Source organism: Equus przewalskii, unplaced genomic scaffold (genome assembly GCF_037783145.1).
Source record: "Equus przewalskii isolate Varuska unplaced genomic scaffold, EquPr2 ChrUn-9, whole genome shotgun sequence".
Taxonomy (NCBI): Eukaryota; Metazoa; Chordata; class Mammalia; order Perissodactyla; family Equidae; genus Equus; species Equus przewalskii.
The window spans coordinates 362,550-384,100 of NW_027228757.1; the positions used below are offsets into that span (position 1 = coordinate 362,550).

Sequence of the window (21,551 nt, forward strand, 5' to 3'; positions counted from 1 at the left end):
GGTCCCTGTGCCCATGGCAATGAGATGGGAGCTCTGCCCTGAGCTAAGCTCTAAAGGGTTACGGATGGGAGAAGTCCGACTGATGGATAAATGGGGACACTGCTTAATCTGTTCTTGCCGAATCTACGCAACAGACATTCCCATGGTCTCAAGTCTATCAGGGGCATCCAGAGCTAAATCATCAACACCACCCACTTGTCTAGCACATTCCAGTTTACAAGCACTTCCACCCGTGAGACACAGGCATCATTAGGATTACCTTCCCATTTCACAGATAAGGAAACTGAGGATCAAAGGAGTTTCATGCATAAACCCAAGGTCTAGGAGCCAGCAGGTGGCAGAGCCAGGCCTAGAACCAGGTGGTCAGCCTGTCAGACCCATGGTCTTTCCAGATCCAGGTCCCTCTCAGGGAAATGAATCTCCCACAGTAAGATGGCTTCAGAGCTTGAGAAGCCACACGGAGGGGGAGGGAGGCCTGTCCCACAGTGGCCTCTCACCTCCCTCACACCACCCCCAGGCAGGGGAACCAAGGCCTGTGGCTGCATCTACAGCCTCTGAGAACGAAGGCGGCCCCTGGCCAACCACAGCCGCCTCCCCCTGCACTCAGTGCATCACAGATGGGCCTGCGCCTCCAGCCCAGCCCACGTCTGCAAAGCCTGCTGGCCTGAGGAGCTTCAGCTGGTCTCCAGCAGGTCCTGGGACCCTCAGGTCTGTGAGCTGAAGGCTGGTGAACCCTCCCCCTCCCTGGGGCAGGGAGCACTGTCCTCCTAGGGAGTGTCTCAGTCTGCCTTTCGCAACTTCTTTTCATTAGTCTTAACCGTATCATCAGTCTCACCAACTATATTACCATTAAACCTGGAGAGGCCCCACTGGTGGGGACTGTTCCCTTCCCCTGTCTGGGCCCAGCTCCTCTGAAGGGCTCCCGTCTAACCTCAGTTTGTTGGTGACATTCATGCCACCCAAATCAGTCAGCCCCTTTCTGCAGGACTTCCTTTATCACAAGGTTTCCCTCACGGGTCTCGGCTAGACGGGTTCCCAGCATCTCTCATCTATCCAGAAAGGGAGGACAGGCCACAACACCCAGGACAACCTTCTGCCCACCCAGGGACTCAGGCCACACAACTCCTCCCCACAGGGCAGCGGGTAGGCTCTGCAGACCCCATGCACAGCCGCTGAGAGCATGCCCTCGGATCTTGGAGACTCCCTCCTGAGGAGGAACAGAGGAGAGGGAGAGCCCTGTCCCCCAAGCAGGACAGTGAACTGGGAAAAGACCTCCCATTTATAGGGGTCGATCCCCATCCCCTCTGGACCTAAGAAAGGACGCTCTCTCAGCCTCCAGACTGTGTGCCTGCTCCTGCTCCCTGGAGTAGCACCCTTCCCTCCCGTCTCCTGTCCCATGTCTGCTGACCCTTCCAGAAGCAGCTCAGATGGCCTCCCTGGGGGCCTGCCCTGTTCTGTCTCAGAAGGTATTAGGTGCTCTCTGTGCTGGGTTCTCACAGACCTTTAGCAAGTCATCACTCATTTGTGATACCAGCAGGCATCACTGGCTCTTGCCCTCCCTCTTATGATGCAGGACCAAGGTCCTGTGAACAGGTGAGGCGAGGAGGCCACTCAAGCTGGTGCAAGTGCAGGTCAGTCCTGAGAGTGGGTGTCTCGTTGTCTCACTCTAGTGCCAACCCTGGCTGTGAGGACCCTGGGGTGTCACATATGCTCTCGAACAAGACAAGCTGCTTTCAGCTAAACTACACATGGCAGCCATCACTGGTTTCCATTCAGCAGATATTTACTGAGCACGCCTGTGTCTCAGCACTGCCAGGGACTTCCCTTCCCGTCCTGGTCACCATCTGCTCCTTCACTGAGCCCCGAGGTGGCTTCACAGGCAGCATGACCTCACCCAGCACCTCTTCTTCTGACAGATTCTGAGCCCCCAAGGGCCCAGACCACACCACCACTCTGCAGGAAAACAAAGGTGAGCTCCTCTCTGCTAGTTGTCCCCACAGACCCTGAGCAGTCACGTGTGCGCTGTCCTTCCCTAGCTAACACCACAGCCCACCCTGTCTGGGGTGGGTGCCCCACCTCCCTAGGACCCAGGAAGGACTCCATCATAGGTTGGGCCCAAAGACATCTTCCAGTGTCAGCCATCTTGCTTTCCAGTGGAGACACAGCATACTCGTGTCTTACTACTCAAATCGAGTCATCTGCCCTCAACAACAAAAAGGAAGAGGGAGAAAAGAGAGGCAACTTAAATTGGGCAGCAATTCTACTCCAGTAGTATTTACTCTTCAAAATCTGAGGACTTGGAGGGAACTTCAGATGGAAGCTATAAATCCATGGGTTAGCCGTGGGGTCCCTTGGTCCATCTCTCTGCTCCCACCGGCCTTTCCTGGTGGGCAGTGGTGTGCTGGTAACCGCCTAACAGCTGGCTCCTCAGGAGGAACAAGCCCTGGTCTCCAGCCTTCGAAAATTTCTGTGGTGTAAATACTCCCTCTAAGGCTCATTTCAAATTACCAACCTGATGACACAGTACATACCGTTGGGAAAAGATGCATGAAAGCAGCTCTCACAGCCAGTTCCAGCTGGCTCCAGCACACCACTGTGTTTGGGTGAATCCGATGTTTCGATATGCAGGACACAGGTTTCATACAGCCTGGCCCCTCATACCAGCCCACTGTTTCATCAGGAAGAAAAGGCGTCTCTTCCAGAGCAGGAGGAAACACTTGCTGAGGGTAGGAGGTCGGCCTGCAATACGGCAGCATACTAAGGGATTCACAAGAGTAGTACTAACTGTATTTGATTTCCACCTTAAAACCTAATTCTCCCCTTCAACAACCAGAGCTAAGGCTTGGGGACTCCTCACGGACCCTCCTCCTTCACTAGACAGTCCTGGCCCAAACTCAAATGGAGTCCCCCACATCCCATCTACCTCCCCATGAGACTGTGTATCCTGAGGGCACAGAATGACTTTTCCTTTGGCAGCCCAGGGTGCTTGGAGGTGGGACTTTGGAGACAAACAGACCTTGATTCCATTTCTGCCTCTACCACCAAGCTGTGTAATCGTGGGCAGATTCTCAATGGCCTCATCTGTAAACTGGGATAATACCTACTTCGTAGGGTTGTTGGGAGGACTAAATAAACGTAGTACAAAAAGCACCCAGCACAGGGCAGGGCCAACAGGCACACCACCACTACTTCCCTCCTTCATGTCCCCAGGAGAGTGGGGCCTGAGCCACAATCAGACAATGTCGCCACTTAGTGGCTGAGCTCAGGATCACCCAAAGGCCTGTAGGTGTTCCTGGATTTGAGGAAAACTACTCAGAGAAGAGAAAGGATGGTTGGTTTCTGGTGAGAATGAAGACCGTGTTTTCTGAGAGGCCGTCTGCTGTTATGGAAAGTCATTGGGCACTAGTATCAGGTTCACGTCCCAGCATTGCCACATAGTAGCAGTTTGACCTTGGGCTAGTTGTTCAATCTTTTCCAAACTCACTTTCCTCATCTGTGTAATGGACAAAATCATTTCTATGCCATCAGATAAACACTCAATAGGTGTCTGTTGCCCTTCTCCCTGCTCTTGACCCCTCTTCCAGCCCCCTTTCCACATCTGCCTCTGATTCTCATCAAGACCGTCAGCGAGAGCTGGGCTCTGCCCATTGCATTACTGTAACCATTCCACTGCTGTGTTCCACCTTTCTTTCCTCTGGGCCTTCAGCCTAGGGAATGTGTGGAGGAAGGGAGGCAAGTCACTGTCCCCATTCTCTGTAGGGTTCACAGATCTAGGGGGACCCATTTATCAGAATGTGAGCAATAGAGCAGCCCCCAGACCCCAACCTGGGGAAAATATCTACCACTAATTTCTCTGCCTGAATGTCACTATATTTTAGTCCATAAAATAATTTTGACACATTTCCTATACCTGTCCACACCAAAGGCCAAAATCTGCTTTTCTACCACATTTATTTGCAGGTGTCTGGACAGGCCTTGTGGGCCTCAGGCATGTCACGTGGTCCATGTGTTTTCCCCTGAGCAGGTGCTCTGGACATATTCCAGGCAGTTGACATTCATTGAGTGCTTACTATGTACAAGGCACAGAGACTAACACTTGATATGAATGATCTCGTTAATCCTCCAACAGCTCTCTGGGCAGATAGGTTCATTGCACCCACTTCACAAATGAGAAAGTGGCTCAGAGGAGTAGAATGACTTGTCCAAGATCCAAGGCTGACAAATTACAGAAAGGAGTCAAACCCAGGTCAGTCTGGCCCCAAAGCACTTGGTCTTGTCCTGTACTTCCAATACAATCGTATTTGTAAAAACAGCTTTGCTGAGATACACAATACATTTCACCCACTTCAAGTGTCCAAATCAATGGCTTTAGTGTATTCACAGAGATGTGCAGCCAGCCAAAGAGTCAATGTTAGGACACTTTCTCCACCTCAGAAAGGAACTTCGTGTCCTTCAGCTGTCACTGCCTTCTCCCTTCTTCCCCACCCTCTCTCAGCCCTGAACATCTGCTAATCTATTCTGGACTTCCATACGAGTGGAATCACGTACTATATGGTCTTTGGTGTCTGATTTCTTTCTCTTAGCATAATGTGTCAAGGTTTATCCATGTTGTAGCATGCATCAGTAAGTCATTCCTTTCAATGAGTGAATAATATTCCATTGGATGCATGGACAACATTTTGGGTTCATTTTGTTTTGTTGGAGTAAAACTTAAACTTGTATTATCTGTAAGCCACTACCATTGGAGGTATTTCTGTTATATATAACCAAGCTGATTTTTTTTTTGGCGAGGAAGATTGGCCCTGAGCTGATATTATACACTTGAAAGTTAAGAGAGTAGATCAGAAATGTTATCATCACACGTGCAAAAAACTGGTAATTATGTGAGGAGATGGAGGCATTACTATCCTCATTGTGGTAATCATTTTGCAGGGCATACATTTATCAAATCACCGTGTTGTATATCTTAACATACATATGTTCAATGGTAGTAATGTCTCCGTAAAGCTGGGGGAAAAGAACGTGTATGGTAGTTAGCTTTGTGAGGTGTGATAGCAAGTGATTTTTATTCTTCTGGACAATTTTCTATGTTTTCTAAATTTTATATAATCAACATGGATTGTTCTCAGAAAAAAAAAATCCTTCTTTTTACACATTTTTATGTCCCTTGGCTCATCAGGCAAGAAGAGTGTGAGCTGAGAGGATTCAAGAGGAGAGTGAGGATGGGAGGGGGACCGGAGGCGAGCAGAGGAGGAGCCACTGGTCTAACCTCGTCAAGAGGCAGTCATGGACTCCTTGTGCCGCAGCTGGTTCTCCTGCCAGAACCTCATGCTGTAAATCAGCCTCCTTCTCTGTGAGCAGCACAGCAGGTGGGGGGCTCCGGGCAGGCGTGGAGGAGTCTGAGGAGTCAGGTGGGAGGGGGAGCTGGGGCTTGCACGGTATTAAAACTCTGACTCCTCCAGCTTCTTCGAGGGGTTGAGGGGGAGGGAAAGGGGGATAGGGATTTTCTGGGATGCCTGTAACTTCCTCAGGACAGGAAAGTCTCCATCAAACCTCTACCTCAAAGGGCAGTTATTTGTCCTGCTCCGTTGGGCTGCTGCCGCTGAGATCCTCAGACCAGCGTCTCATTTTCTACCTCCCTGTTTGGTGGGAACAAATCCACAGTCTCAGGTCCTTGTCTCCATCCGCTCCCCAGCGCCCAGCCTGCTTCCTTCTTCTCCTCCCAGGCTGAGGAGGGCATGTGTGGGGAGTGAGGGGTCAGAACAGCTCCCACTGCCCATCATTAGGGACAGCTGAGCTGTGGCACCATCTGCAGAGGTGTGGACGTATGGGCCTCTGGTGTGGGCGGGAAGTGGGGTCTTCCCCTCTCACTCTGCTGGTGACCTTTCTGTGTGGTTACTGGTTGTTTCTAAGCTCTCCGTGGGGGTGGGGGTTATGCTGCAGGAGCTGCCTAATGGGAACCAGGCTCTGGCTTGGTGACCTGGTCCCCTGCCCTTGTCCCCAGAACTTCCTTGTGGTGGAACGAGGGGCTGAATTCAGGAGTCAGACCCACTGGGTACAAATTCTGGTTCTGCCACATATTGGCCATAAAATTTTGGATACATTGTAAATACCCTGGCAGAATGGCTTTATCTTTCTGAGCTTCAACTCCTCACCTGGAAAATGGATAGAATAGTGCCTCACTCAAGGTGTTCTTGGGAAAGTAAGTGAAATCGTGCACTTTCCGACCGGTGTCTGAACAGGGACACAGATTCCTCATGTATATAGCATCATACATTTCTTGCTGGTTAAAAACTTGCCGATGGACACTGTAAAAAAAGGTGATGTCTCCTTGTTTCACACTTGACAGTGTTATCGTGATCCAACAGTTAAAAACAGGAAAGTTTTCCCTCTGGGACGTGAGGTAGTTGTGGTAACACAGAGATTGCCCACGTCCCTACGCTCCCCACTGCCCTCCACCTCCTGCACTGTGGTGAACATTTTAGGAGTCTTTGAAAAAGTCCATTCCCCCTTACCAATCAATAGGAGAAATATTATCACGATTGTTGATGATGAGCAGAGGATGTGGGAGACGAAACAAGGAAAAAGTAGGTAAGATAAATAAGCATGAAAGACAGTCATGGTCACAGGTAATCAAACAAATGCAGATGAAGAAAACTAGGTATTGTATTTTGCCTGTCACATCAGCACAGGTTTTTTTTTAATGTGAATACTCCTTTTGACAATGGGACACTACGACAGGCACTCTCACATGTTGTAGGCAGCTTTTTAAATGAGTAAAAGCTTCTTGGTAGTACATTTGCTGTGTCAGAAACATTTAAGCATTTATAATATTTATACCTGGGAGCCAGCCCGGTGGCGTAGTGGCTCAGTTCGCACACTCCACTGCTGACCTGGCGGCCCAGTGGATCCTGGGTGCAGACCTACCACCACTCATCAAGCCACGCTGTGGTGGCATCCCACATAAATAGAGGAAGAATGGTACAGATGTTAGCTCAGGACCAATCTTCCCCACAAAAAATTAATTAATTAATTAATTAATTAAATATTTCTACCTTTTCCTTGGTAACTCCACTTCTGGGACTTACCCCAAGGGAAAAACATTCACGCAGAAGAAACTTATGCACAAAGACATTCATTTTGGTCTATTTATAATAGCAAAAAAATTGGAACCCAGTGAGAGGGTAAATGACAGATGGGCAAGTTACAACAGTAAAGTGGTGACAATGATAGCCCCACGTAAGCTGAGTTGGGTGGGTGACTGAGAAGATGGAAAGGATTTGATCAGAAGGAACAGGAATAAACACGGGCTGAGCATCTACCATAGGCAAGATCTACACCTGGAGTGTTACATACACTCTCTCATTGCAGCCTCACATCACCATGTGTTTCCTGTGGGGCTGGGAGGGATACTGAGGCAGGGAGGACAAGACAACGGAAGACCTGTTGCTAACGACCAGGCACTGTGACACATGGCAGGAATCTGGCTTTCTATGTAGCCCCATTGAGTAGACGACACCACCCTCGTCTTACATTTGAGAAAACCAAGGCTCAGAGAGGCCGATGAATTTGCCTGAGAGCTCAGCACTACAACATCTTAGCCCAGGTATCTAAGAGCTCCAGGACCACGTTCTGCCTCAGACTGCAGAGAGCTGGGGACTCGGGCTGTGCTGCCCTCCTCTTCTAACCCTCCCCACCCCCACTCCCACACCCAGACCTCTGAATTCTTAACTAAGCAGGTAGGGGAACCTACGCTATTTGACAGAAATTTCTCTTACAACTTCTGTTCCCACCACCCCAGCCTCTAGGAAAATTATGCCTTTTATGTTTCTCAATAGGGAAACAGCTGCTCCCTTAGTGCCTTCCCCCTTCTGAATTCTCTTTCCTTTTTCTACTCAACAAATGCTATCATTTCTGGGTTAGGGTCATGGAGTCCGTGGGGTCAGTGAGCACTTTAAGGAGTCCTCTTGGGTCTTTTCTTTCTTGAGCTGTAGTTACGTCTATGCTGGCTCCTCTGGGGGTGCTTCCACTGCTCTGCATTGTACCATTTGTCACCACTCTCAGAGAGCTGCATACATGGCAGGGTGAGATGCACAGGAAGCTGCCTCTGCCCCCAGCTGCCCTCTCTTTGTGTGCTATTGGTTGCCACACAACCACTGAGGGCGGTAAGTCCCTCAGAGCAGAAAATTCAGCTGTTCCTGCCCCACCCAAGCTGGCATCAGCCTTACCAAATTCTAAGCAGATTGAGAGCAGCCACTACCAGGCTGCATGGGGTCTCATAGGACAGGGGAGGGCAAGGAGGTGGGGGGTGCCCAGTGGCCCTAGCCACAATGTCCTTTCTATCCCTTAAACATTGACAAAACAAAATCTCTTTCCTGTAAACATAGCTTGGATTAAAGCAGATTCAGGCAGCACTGGGTTCATGAATAACTCATTTTTATTAAGAGTTGAAGTTGACTGAGCTAGTGAACTTTTGTCCTTTATTTAAAAGAAGAATTTTTAAAAACATTCAAAGGATATAGCATCATGTCATCATATTTAATTTTAGTTCCTTAAAATTTTGCAAGGGAAAAATTTTATGGAAGTATATTTACATGCATCCTCAAGGAGGGCACAGGATGTGTTGGTATATGTGAGATGGAATCGGCTGTCATCGCACTGCCCTTGACCACTTTCTCAGTCGTTATTGGAATTGGTCCTTCCTGTATGTTTTATCTGTCCCAGCAGTGCACTGGGAAGAGAACTGGAAATCAGGAACCTGGATCTCATAAGGACTGTGGCACCAACTACTCTCTAGTGATTTCTCTCAGTGTTCTTGTAAATTGTGACTCCATCTCCCTGTTCATAGTAAAGAATCTTTTCTGTAGCCTGTGAGAAATCACTTAATAAATTTTTAAATATAAGAGGGAAAGAGAGAGAGAGAAAACAGGAGTCAGGCAGTTGGAGACCACTCAGATGCACAGATCTAGCTTCACTGCTGTGTGAGCTCTGGCAGCACTCTTCATTAAATCGTTGGTCTTTGGAAATTCCCTCATTCCTGCCTTTTCCTAAACCCTGGACCCTTGCCTTCTATTTAGTGATTTAGGTCTATTGATGCAAATAATCCCTAATCAATCTTAAGTCAAAATTAGGGTGAGTTTATTATGAGCCACGTTTGAGGACTATAACCCAGGATCTACCTTCTCCAAGGAAGGAAGGGCACCAAAGAAGTGTACAGAGTGGATATATACCATCTTGGGACAAAGAGCATACATCACATATGACAGGAATAGCCCTTCTCCTACTGTCACGAGATGCTTAGCTGGCACAGCAGGTTGGTGGTCAGCAGGTCAGTGGTCACAAGGCGAACACAGCAGGACAGAAATGAATCCTTATTTTCCAGGAAAAGATGCTTATTTTTAAAGAAATGCTGATATGAGGGGAAATTACATACCTTTATTTGAGGGTATCGTGCCTGTCTTGGAACATAGTAAATGCTTAAAGCAGAAGTACAATGCCTGCTCAACAGGCCACATCAGGTCCTGTGGAAAAACAAGGTCAGGCTGAATTAGTTTTGAAGTAAATGGCTTCATCATATACTATCGCTTTTCATTTATTCATCATTTTCCCCCTTTTTATCTATAATCTTTCAATAGAAAACATTTATGATCAAAATATAGTCCATCAGTGCCAGGGTGGTTGCCGCCTGCCCTGGGTTCATCACATCCCTCGGTGCTGGGCTTTGAACACATTTCTTTGCCCAGTTATCCACATTAGGGGGAAATAGTTGGACAGCATAGAGTTATTTATTAACAGAGGAAGCATTTCTTGGTTGTATAATTTTTCAATTAATTTAGATTGTCACACAAATGTCGTGCATATACTTCACGTGACTCGTCATGCTCACAGTGTTTACAATTATAGAATGGGTACAAGAACAATGTTGATAATTCAATATCTGAAAAGGGTAGTTTTAAAATGAGTTATTTGGCATAGTCTTTATCAAAAAAGGAAGTTTGTCCAGGCTTGTAAGATCGATTGACCATCTCAAGTCACTGAGCAATCATTACTCTAGGCAGCATGCCACTCTACAACACTGAGTAAAGAAAACAGTAAGTAGTTTGAATATTGTGACTACTACAAGAATTCCAAGGAGGAATAGAAATAGGAGTTGTAATCTGGGTCAAAAAAGGGAACCAATACCTGAAGGGAGCCAACCAAACAAATCAAGACTAGGTAGAATTACTTCAGGCATTCACCTATTTTTTTTCCTGTGCTTTAGCAGAGATGACACATTGGAAGGTTTATCAGGTGTAAAAACAGAGCATTCAGTGTAAGTGATGGTAACGTATCACCTTGGGATACAGTTAGGACATCTAAGGCCATTCTATTTTGAAGGACGGTTTTTCTCATTAAAGACACTGTAGTGTTTAGTAAGGCTATTTCTGCTTGACTATCATTAAGGTCTTGTCGAGTTAATTTAGTCAGGCCTTCTATATGTGATACAACATATTCTTGCCCCAAGGAAAGAATAAATATATCTACTAGGTGGCCATATCAGTGGGACACTGAATGACCCTATCTGGCCTTAAACAGAAGATTGGCAACAGATGTTAGCTCAGGGTGAATCCTTCCCTGTATCCAAGGGAAGCTCAGGGTGCAGTGTTTTAGCCATATAGACAGCAGCCAAGGCTAGAGGTTTGTTTCATATAACCGTTGAGTTCCATTAGGAGCCACCCAGTAAATGCCTGGCCTTCAAGACAGGTCTGTTCCAAATCAATCACTTTCTTTAAGTATGATAGTATTCTGAAACCTGAAATAGAACAATCATGAAATAGGTGTATGGTTTAAGCATTACAGAGGTTTAAATGAGGAGATATAATGTTGGCAATACAGGTCTGGAGTCTTGGGAAAGCTGTCTACAACAGATGCCATCTTCTTCTCATCCTGGTTTGCAGATATTTGCATTGGTCAGTTAAAGCTGGGTATCAGAAATAGGAACTGATACCCACTCAGGTAAAGAAGACTTTTTTTTAATGAAAAATATGAATCCATGAGTCTATGCCTTTTGATTCCTCAGCACATGAATTGATTACAAGTACCTGGTATGGTCCTTTCCAACAGGGTTGCCAAGAGTCTATTCTCTGGTGTCTTTTCCAATGAACAAAATCTCCAGGGTGAAGTCCATGGTCCTTAAGGCCTTAATCTCCCAGGAGCTCACTGGGAAAAGAATCAGCTACCAACCTCTCACTTCCATTAACTGTCTCAATGAGGCCTTGAGAGTAATGTAAGATATCTCCTTTATGCAGAATTGGTTCATACATTCCTTCATCTAATTGCATATGCTGTCCAGTTATTATCTCCAAAGGGGACAACTGAAGTTTACCAAAGTGTGTAGATCTAAGGTTGAGGAGCACTTAGACGAAGATCTTTCAGCCATGAGAGATTGAATGATCCCAAAGCTTTGCCAATTGAGTTTTGATTGTGCCATTAGTTCTAGGGTTGTATTATTGGCCAAATGTCACCAATAGATTTAAATTCTTGTCCGGTGAAATGAGTTCCCTGGTCACTGTGTAACTCAGAAGGAGCTCCTCTAACAGGAATTATCCTTTCTAATAATAATGTACCAACAGTCATCACTCTTCTGCAAGAAAAGGCCTCAACCCAGCGTGAGAACATCCAGATCATTACAAGATATATTTATCATTGAGATCAGGGAATTTGAACAAAGCCCAATTGCCATACCTCAAAGGGTCCCTGAGGAAGGGAAAGTGGCCTTGTGACCCATGAAATAGTTTCCCTAGATAATATTTTGGGCGTATAGCACAACGAGTATAGGCTTTATGAGCCACTGTGGGAGAAACTTTCCAAGAATTGTTTTCCCCATGGAATCATCTTTTCAGGTGACCAGTGAGTTAATTGGTTGTATGCTGGAGCAGTGGCAACTGTGCTCCAGTAGGCATTATGGTTTCTGGGTGTTTTTTTATTGAACCCAAACCACATCTGTGTGGTGGTGTCAAAAATTCCCTGTTTTTATTGCCACATTTGCTTCTGTTCTTCTGTGGCAATTTGTTGAACCTGGGGAAGGAAATCTTTTACTGGCTTACTACAGTGAATAGGAAGTAGTGGGCATTCTCAAGGCTGGACAGCATGTCCAGCTGGATAATGTCCTTGCTTATCATTTATTTAAGACCTATCTGTAAACCAAATTAGATAATCGAATGCTGCCATGGTCATTTTCCTCTTGTGGTGCTGGAAGCAAGGTAGCGGGGTTAAGAGAGTGAGTTGAATAATATTTACCTGCACAATGTGACCTAAGAAGGCTTATCAGCATTTACTTGACAATGCTTCCCATGCAACTTAGCATAGTGAACAAGTCTAATTAGCTTAGTATCTTCCTTTTTATAGGAAGAGAGAACACATTTCTTTGAGAGGGCCCAGGGGCCCTCTGAAAATCAGCGGAGAAATTATTAAGTCAAAAGAAAGACTTTATTAGGATATGAATTTGGGGGAGCTTGTGCAAAATATCAAAAAGTTACAATGCTTGGTCAAACAACATCAATTGTTTGCTGAACTGTGTTGCTGTGAAACAATGGTCGCTGTGAAACAATGCCTTAGTTATCCATTTAGCCGAAGTAAGACGAACCCAAAAGTAAAGAAAACCTTTCATAATCTCTGAACCCAGAGCAGACTAAAAGTTCAGCAAAAGTATCCTTTTAAGAAAGAGAAAACCAAATTCTAATTGTTGTACTAGCTTACTTTTGACATTAAACCTTACTCATTCAATTAAATTCATATTAATCTTGCCCAATTTGACAATGCACAAAATTCTTCCCTCAGAGTTCCTCATCCACAAATCCCCCATAACTTTCTTTTCACATTCAGAATTTATCCCATGCCTTCTTTCCTTCCTAGTACTGTAGGACAAATTTATCTTTCTTGACAAAACAAATGAAAATACTTCCATGCTTTATACCTTCTTTACTGAAAACATACATCTTACTTTCCTGGAACACAAAGATGTTTCCCTTATTAAATTTTAGTAGCCTTAATCACATATATTAATTAGAATTTTTAACCCTCAAAGACCATAATTTTTAGTGAAAACTAAGAAGTAAGCAATTATAAAGTGTATTTTACATGAGCATTCTGTGGCTTGGAAAACTTACAAATACTTTTATGATTTCTAGAAACATGCTACTTGATAGCATAATTTTTAAATAAAATTAAAACATGTTTACTAATAGACCCAAGCATCTTTCGCTTTCTCTCTACTAAGACAAAAGTACTTAAACTATATTTAATATTTAATGTCTAATATTTTATCTCATTTGGGAATGATCTAGATACTCAATAAATTTTATCATTTAACTCAATTAGGAAAGCACTAAGCTTTCAAGTTTCCAAAAATTTTTGAAATTGTTTTAAGTACATACACCATAATAAAGTATTATTGTTAAAAAGTCCACCCAAGATTTTTATCTTTTTCACATCTATTTAGTTTACTTGTTTCCGTGTTGAGAACTCTGAAAATGTGTTTATTTTAATCAAACCAGCAAACTTAAATCAGCTTTCATTTACCAAAGGTGATTTTACATCATGTTAGCTTGAAAGACATTTGGGTTAGTTTCCATTACATTTATAAAAAAACACTTACATTAAGCCAATTAAATAGAGCTCTTTAGAAATTATACCATCCAGAGGTAAAACATCACACATACATAACACACATATGGATACACATACACAACCACTCCACAGCTACTCTTTTAAGATTACTGCCATGAATCAGGTACAGTAATGTAAGGCTCACTAGTTATGAAAGAATAATTGAATCCAAATTTAGTTCTAAGCTTTTTCCACTACTATTTGTGGAGAAGACACTCAAGATTCTAGATTTGGGGAGAAAGTGCTCTTATGGCCGTTTTTCTTGCCTTTTTTACTTTTTTTTCTTCACTCTTACGAATTGGTGATGGACTAGCTAACAGTTGCTGGAGAGATGATATGCCTTTTGAGATAAGGGAAATGAGTGGAACCTGAACTGCCTCTAGAGCTGCATTCCTAGTCTTGCAAGGACTATTTTTTAAGGACAGTTTCTCTTAATTACTCACAAATTGAGTTGTAACCTAAATGACACTATAGGTGGATCTAGCAATCCAACTACATCAGCCCTAATTTGCTTTCTTCCCTGTGGGTGTTTAGTTTGATTGTAACTTAGAGAAGAGCTAGAAAGAAAATCCCTATCAGGCTTTGAATATCAGCTTCCAGTTTCGCTGAATTTCTGCTCATAAGTTGCTAAATCTTTTCAAGTGTCTTGTCAGGTTTTAGCCAGGACAACCAGTAACTACCTAGTGGTATTGAACCATTCCAGTAATCTTTAACATGGAGGTTTCCCAGAAAGTGTCTCAGAGTCTCATTAACTCTGGGAGTAGATACAGGGGTGTCTGTAAAGCCATGACCTGCTATATATTATCCTTTAGCTACCTTTTATAACTTAATTTTTATTAGCTTTTTGCAACAAAACTTTCAATAAGGTTATTTTGGAGTTTAAAGTCTTTGCTTTTAAATGTACTTCTTAAGTGATCTTAGATAATCAGAACATTCCTTCTGATGGCCAATGTAATTCCCCGGAGGCTGGCAGCTGTTTGGGGGGACCCTCAGCATCCAGTGGAATGCAACCCACATTTCTGTCTGACCATCTCTGACCAAAAAATGTGGTGCAACCGCATTTTTGTCTGACTGTATTTTGGGACCCCAACCAGATGATTATTAAGCCAAGCCCTCAGGATACAAAACGAGTTTTGTAAGATTTTGCTCTTCTTCATAAATATTTACAGCTTCTGGAAGTTTAATCTTCAGCAATTGTGCTGGATGGTGGCAAGCTCGGCTGTTTAAAAATTTCTCTATTACCTGGCTCTTAAAAAGGAGCCCCACAGTAGCCACTGTAACTTTAAATTATCCCAGGATATCTTGCCAGCCATTTCCTGCAATCCCCATTTTGTTAAGCACTTGCAAGTTTCAACATGAAGCCAGTTGCAGTTCTGAGAGGAGGCGGCCCATTCAGGAATTGGTTGGCTTTTAGAAACTCAATTTACCATTTTTCTTTCGGTTTAATTTTACTATAACTAAGGACAGTATAGTGTGTCAGAAATGTGAGTGTTACTTCCTAAAGAAAGGTCACAAACACTCTCTACATGGCTCAAGATCTCCCACTATTGCTCTAAAACTCTATTGGGGGCTTTGATCACTGGAAGACCACTCCTAATACGCCTGGAGGAGGCTTTAATTACTTAATGTGAATGATAGTGGGTCATGCATCATGAGGATTGATCCTCTGACAATTCCGAGAGGTTCTGAGTCACCTGAAAATGCCTTTCAGCTGGAAGGAGCTGGTGTCCTGTTCTTTGGAACTGAACATGTTCAGACTCTCATTTCTCTATCAAGCAGTTTGTTCAGATTTTATAAACACAATTCTGTCCGACTTAAAGCCAAATTAAAAAGGTCAGTCTGCCCCATTCACTCCACAGTACCCCCTACACTCCCCTGACCTGGGAAATTCCCATTAGGTTTCTCCTTCCTAGCAAATTCCCCTAGATTCCTCTTACCTAGGGTGTGTACTGGTACCCCCTAAGACACCTAGTCTTAAGGCTTGTATAATCTCCGGACCATCGACTTAAAATAAGAAGGTCAGAGTTCAGAAGATCTCACCAGGGTCACCTGAAGAATGCAATGATCCAGGGGGCTCAGCGGGCCCCTATTGGTACTGAATGCCAGTTCAGTGGAGGTTCCAGGTGGTCTCCAGTGCATTTCTCTGAAATCCTGCTGTGACTACAAGAAGAAATGTTGATGCAAGAATCCATAATCAATCTATAAATCAAAATTGGGGTGAGTTTATTATGAGCCAGTTTTGAGGACTATAGCCAGGACTTCCTTCTCCAAGGAAGGAAGAGCACCAAAGAAATGGGGTGTACAGAGTGGTTATGTACCATCTTGAAACAAAGAGCATATATCACATATGGCAGGAATATCTCTCTTACTACTGTCACAAGATGCTTAGCTGGCACAACAAGTTAGTGGTCACAAGGTGACTGCAGCAGGTCAGAAATGAATCCTCAGTTCCCAGGAAGTGATGCTTATCCTTAAAGAAATGCCATATGGGGGGAAGTTACATCCCTATCTTTAAGGCCATCATTCTTGCCTGTGGGACATTGTAAATGTTTAAAGCAGATGTACAATGAATACTCAACAGGCCATGTCAAGCTCTTTTGGAAACAGAAGTTCAGGCCAAATTAGTTGTAAACCAAATGGCTTCCTCTTATACTCCAATATAGACTATTGCTTTTCATTTATTCATCAGATCCTTGTTTAAAACACCAAACATTGCTTTGGGGAAACAAACTGTCTCCTACTTTGAAATGTTTTGTCTGAAACAGATGAAACCCCTGATTTATTGCCACGAGCACACAAGCATGATTGAGTGGCTCCAATCTTTCAAAAACCCTCCCACAAAAGCCTAAATGCCCAAAAGAAGAAATGAAACAGCAAGAAAAAAGAACACATATACAAAGGAAGTTAAGGAAAAACCATTTTGCTTAACTTTATACAAATATATGGAAAACTGAGATGAAATGGATAATTTTCTAGGAAAATATAATTTACCAATAGTGACTCCAGAAGAGAAAGATAATCTAAACAGATAAATTACCTGCTATGGAAAAACACACTCCTCTGTTTCTCCTTTACTCTCATGAGACTACCACACTACTTCTGACGCTAGATGTGTGTGTTCCTCTCCCCTCACGGAGCAATTTTGTGATTTCTCAGACGCCAGCTGGGTGTCCTACAATTTTACTCAGTTCTAACACTGTCTTCCTGCAGTTTGTGTCAGATCCCACAGGTTTAGGGCTCAGCCCCACAAGATTATCATCCCCCCAACTTCAGATGCCAGTCACGAGTCCAGGTTGTTACCGTCTGGCTTCTGACTGACGGCCTAAACATCGGAGGTTCCCATGACCTCCTGGTCAGGTTGGAGGAATTTGCTAGAGCAGCTCACAGAACAATGGGAAAACAGTTTACTTACTAGATTCTTGGTTTATTATAAAAAGGTATAACTCATGAAAAACCAGATGGAAGAGATGCACAGGGCAAGGTATGTGGAAGGGGTGTGGAGCTTCCACACTCTCTCCAGGTGGGCCACCCTCCAGCACCTCCTTGTGCTCACCAACCCAGGCGCTCTCCTACCACCACCCTTTTGGGTTTTTATGGAGACTTCATTACATAGGCATGATTGGTAGAGGTTACCAGGGAATGGGGAGGAGGAAGGGAGAGTAACTATTTGGTGGATACGGGGTGTTCTTCTGGGGTGATATAAATGTTTTGAAACTGGAGAGAGGTGGCAGTGGCACAATATTGTGAATACATGAAATGCCACTAAAAAATGTACACTTTATAGTGTTAACTGTATGTATGAGGATTTCACTTCAGTGAAAAAAAAAGACACGCACCTAAGAGTAGCTGGTATAATTCTTACAATACCACAAAAAAGAACAAAAACTTAGCAAGCTTCCAAAGGAAAAATACTTTGAAAGGAAAAATAATGAAACTTCTTGTCTACAATAATGGAAGCTTGATGACAGTGAAAGGACATCTATGTGCTGCTTAAACGAAAGGACAGAATTGACAAATCCTTGCAAATCAGCTAGATGTCACTTACTAGACAACTAGATGTCACCAGATGTCAGGGTAAAAGAAAATATTAGCACTGAGGTAAGGATTCAGAGAATATATCACCAAAGAGTCCATTTAAGGGAAATGCTCAAAAAGGTTCTCTATCAAGTATCAAATTCATCATAACAGAGATCTCCAGAGTGGGAAAAGATATGGTCAACAATGATAGCAAAGAATCACACAATTTTAATTAAATACAATGGATGATGGTAATGTGACTGGGAATTTGTGATTTAAGTGAAAAGTAAAGATTCCTGGAACAAAGAAGCCACATTTTTGGAGAAAATCTAATAATGTCTGGAAATAGAACGCTTGACTGTTTCGGTAAAGCCTCTAGGTGGGACAGCTGCTGCAGGGAGAGGGGTGAGAATGTTACAAGACTGTGAGGTGGCAGAGAACACCGGGGCTACTGAGTGTTCCGCATTCTCATCCTACTTGGGGTGGTGAGCAGTGGGACACGGAGGGAGGAAGAGTATAATTCGAATATTTAATATAAGAGCAGAGAAATGTATGTATTACGGGGGTAAACACCAGTGGAATGGAGAAGCACCAAAGAATTTTGGAAGTACTCAGGAGGAAAAGAAAAGAACAGAGGGCAGCCTGGCCTCACCTCTCAGCAGGGCTGTCACAGTGCCCTCCCCTCACTTCCTGGAACTCCTTCTTTGGCTTTTGCGACACTGCGCTCACCGGCTTTTCCCACTGGATGCTCCTTGTCCCTCTCTCTTAGTGGTGGTTGGTGCCACACCATCTTTTCTTCCCTAGCTATAATGCCCCCTAGATGATTTTAGCTAATCCCATGGCTTTAGTAGTGTGGCTGGGTTGAGGGCCACGTCTCCAGCCCTGACCTTCCCCTGAGCTTCAGACCCAGACTCTACAGCCTATTTAACATCTTGGAAGCCAAGATTAACATGTATAAAACCAAATTCTTGTTTTATGCCTCCCCTCACCCCAAACCTGTTCCTCCCTATGCTTTAATAATAATTACAGGTGGCCGGCCCCATGACCTAGTGGTTAAGTTTGTTCACTCTGCTTTGGCAGCCAGGGTTCAGTTTCCATGCCTGGACCTACACCACTCATTGCCAGACATGCTGTGGTGGTGACTCACATACAAAATAGAAGACTGGCATAGGTGTTAGCTCAGGGTGAATCTTCCTCAAGGAAAAAGAGGAAGATTGGCAATAGTTGTTATCTCAGAGCCAATCTTCCTCAGCAAAAAGAAAAGAAAGAGAGGAAGAAAGGGATAGAAAGGAAGAAAGAAGGAAAGACAAGAAGGAAAGGGAAGGAAGGAAGGAAGGAGGGAAGAAAGAGAAAGAGAGAAAGAAACAAACAAACAAACAAAGAGAAAGAAAGAAAAATATTTACCATTCAATAAATGTCACACCTTCTACCCATTTACTTAAGCCGTAAACCAGGAAGTCATCCTTGATTCTTCTTTTCCTTCCCTCTGACATCCAGTCCATCAGCAGTCCATGTCAGCTCTACCTCCCAATCTTTCCTGAGTCTCTCCCCTTCTCCCCATCCTGTGCCACCATCCTTCTCTTACTTAACCTATTACAAGAACCCCCTCGCTGGAATCCCTTTTCCTACTCTTTCCCTCCTATCAACCATTCTCCAGACCGTATCTACTCTAAAGTGGTCATTAAGAATGTAAATCACACGATATCACTTTGCTAAGAACCATCTAGCAGCTTCCTGTTGCATTCAGACTGTGTCCAATCTCCCTACCGTCCCTGCGAAGCCTTCCCTGCTCCCAGTCTCCTGTCTTCAGATATCTGCTTCGCTCCTTCCGCCCCAGCCGTGGCGCTCCTTCTGTCCCACATGCGGGCCAAGAACATTTCTGCACTGGGAACTTGGCACACGCTCTTTCCTCTGCCGGGAATAATTCGTTCTGTCCTGTCATCATTCAGGACTCACCTTAATTGGCATCCAGTCATAGGGGACTTTCTTGATGAACGACCCACACCCCCAGATCGCCACCAAACCGCCACTATTCTGTCACATTATCCTAAGTGTCAGTCAGGGTTCTTGGTTACACACAAGAGAAAGCAGCTGACTAATCGAATATGTATATGTTAGAGCTTAGCAGGTGACCCACAGAGCTTTGAGGGGTCCAGATGGCCAGGCTTTGAGACCACTCATCCAGGAGCCACACCCTGAGTCACACCACCAGAGCTGGTCCAGCAGAGGCTGGTCTGTTAATCCTGGCCAAGACATCACAGCTCAAACCCTTGTTCCACTGACTCTGGACACTTTCTCTGCCCCAGAACTGCTGCCACCATTGCCTCAGGCGATTGTGTGTGGCTGCTGCCATGACTGCCATTTCAACAGCACAGATCCTGTGGGCCTCCTCCCTTCATGTCACTAGCTTGTGTTTGAAAGTCTGTGGTAGGTGCATCTGATTGGAAGAGCCCAGATCATGTGCTCTCTCAGCCGCAAAGGAGGCTGGGAAAGTATCTGGCATTCATAGCGGGAGGTGGGCTCTGCCTCATAAGGTAGAAAATTCCACAGAAATGTGAAGGAAGTTCAGATGCCAGGCAACAGAGATGAAATCTATGCCACATCCTTTTTATTTTCTTCACAGCACTTATAACTGTCTGAAGTTATTTGTTTTCCCTGCTTTTTCCAGCAGTGTCCCTCACTAGAATGGACGCTCCATGAGAGCAGGGACCTGGTCTGCTTATCCACCACTGTGTCCCCAGCGACCTCACCTGTGCCAAGCTCATTAAGCATTTACTGAATGAAGGCTGGCTGAGGGCCCAGAGGGAGAAAAATTTGTATCAAATAAGTAGAATTTCAAGGAAGGGAGAACAATGACATGTCAAATGCCATAAGATGGTCCTGAAAGACTAGGACTGACCAGTAACAGTTGACTTTGCTAATTTTAGGGAGTTGTTAGTGACCCAATCAAGAGCAATTTCAGAGGAGTGATGGGCCAGCAGCCACAGTGCAGCGGGTTGAGGGGAAAATGGTGGCAACAGACAAAGCTGGAATGATTTTCTTCTGGTGTGTACAAACTAATGGGGAAACTGGATTATTGTTTAGCAGCGTTAATATTTTCAGTTTCTTGTTTCTTCAATGAGACCAAAGACCATGTTAGGTGCAAGCTGCAGGAAAAGGAAAGAACGTGAGTGTGGGAGGGTGACAGACACGTGCTTGAATCAAAACTGCCATGTCCTAGGCAGGACCAAGGCCTGGGCAAGTTGTCTCAGCTTTGTTCTCCTGTCTGTAGAAAGAGAGAGTTCTCTTTGTATGAATATAAAGTTAATGAGATGTGAAAGCAGAGAGGAGATGCAGCATGGTGTTTGCCCTGCTTCTTCCTTTCCTCATTCTCAGCTGTTCTCTCACCAGGTTCCCAGGCTGTCAAAGACCCCAGCTCGTCCTGCATGCTGCAAAGGACCCTGGGGGTATTACCGAACATGAAGTGAGTTCGCTCACCCGTTGCGCAGCAAGCCAATCTCTGACACCAGGAGTGATGGAAGAAAGTAGGAATTTTATTTTTGCACAGCGCTGAGCAAGGAGAGAGGGCAGCTAACACTGAAATCCCAAACTCCCTGAAAAGCTAAAAGGAAGGGGTTTTATTTGGGGCTTTAGGAAGGGGAGGGGGAGCATACGGCCTTGCTGGTCGGAGCTTTCCAACCAGCCTGTCTTTGGCCTTGAGACACTTGGAGAGAGGAGGGAGCTCATGACCTTGCTGGTCAGCAGCTTTCCCACCAGCCCATATCTCTTTGCAGGAGGAGATAGTCCAGGTGCTTGTCCTTGACGGTGTCTGTCTCCATGGAGGATAGTGGATTCTGGAGCCAGGAAGCCAGAGAGTAAGCAGGGAATGAGTGTTTTGATTTTAACCC

At 44.7% G+C, this 21,551-nt stretch overlaps 1 protein-coding gene across 1 annotated transcript in view; it reads left to right on the plus strand.

The window, feature by feature from the left end:
- Positions 1–1,591: 1,591 nt before the first annotated feature.
- Positions 1,592–21,551, plus strand: part of LOC139081751 (uncharacterized) — a 32,491-nt gene continuing 12,531 nt past the window's right edge. Inside the window, exons 1-4 of the mRNA XM_070608546.1 lie at positions 1,592–1,969; positions 5,180–5,353; positions 21,055–21,127; positions 21,438–21,518. The gene's annotated coding sequence lies outside the window, so the exon portion shown is untranslated. The remainder of the gene's footprint in view (positions 1,970–5,179; positions 5,354–21,054; positions 21,128–21,437; positions 21,519–21,551) is intronic.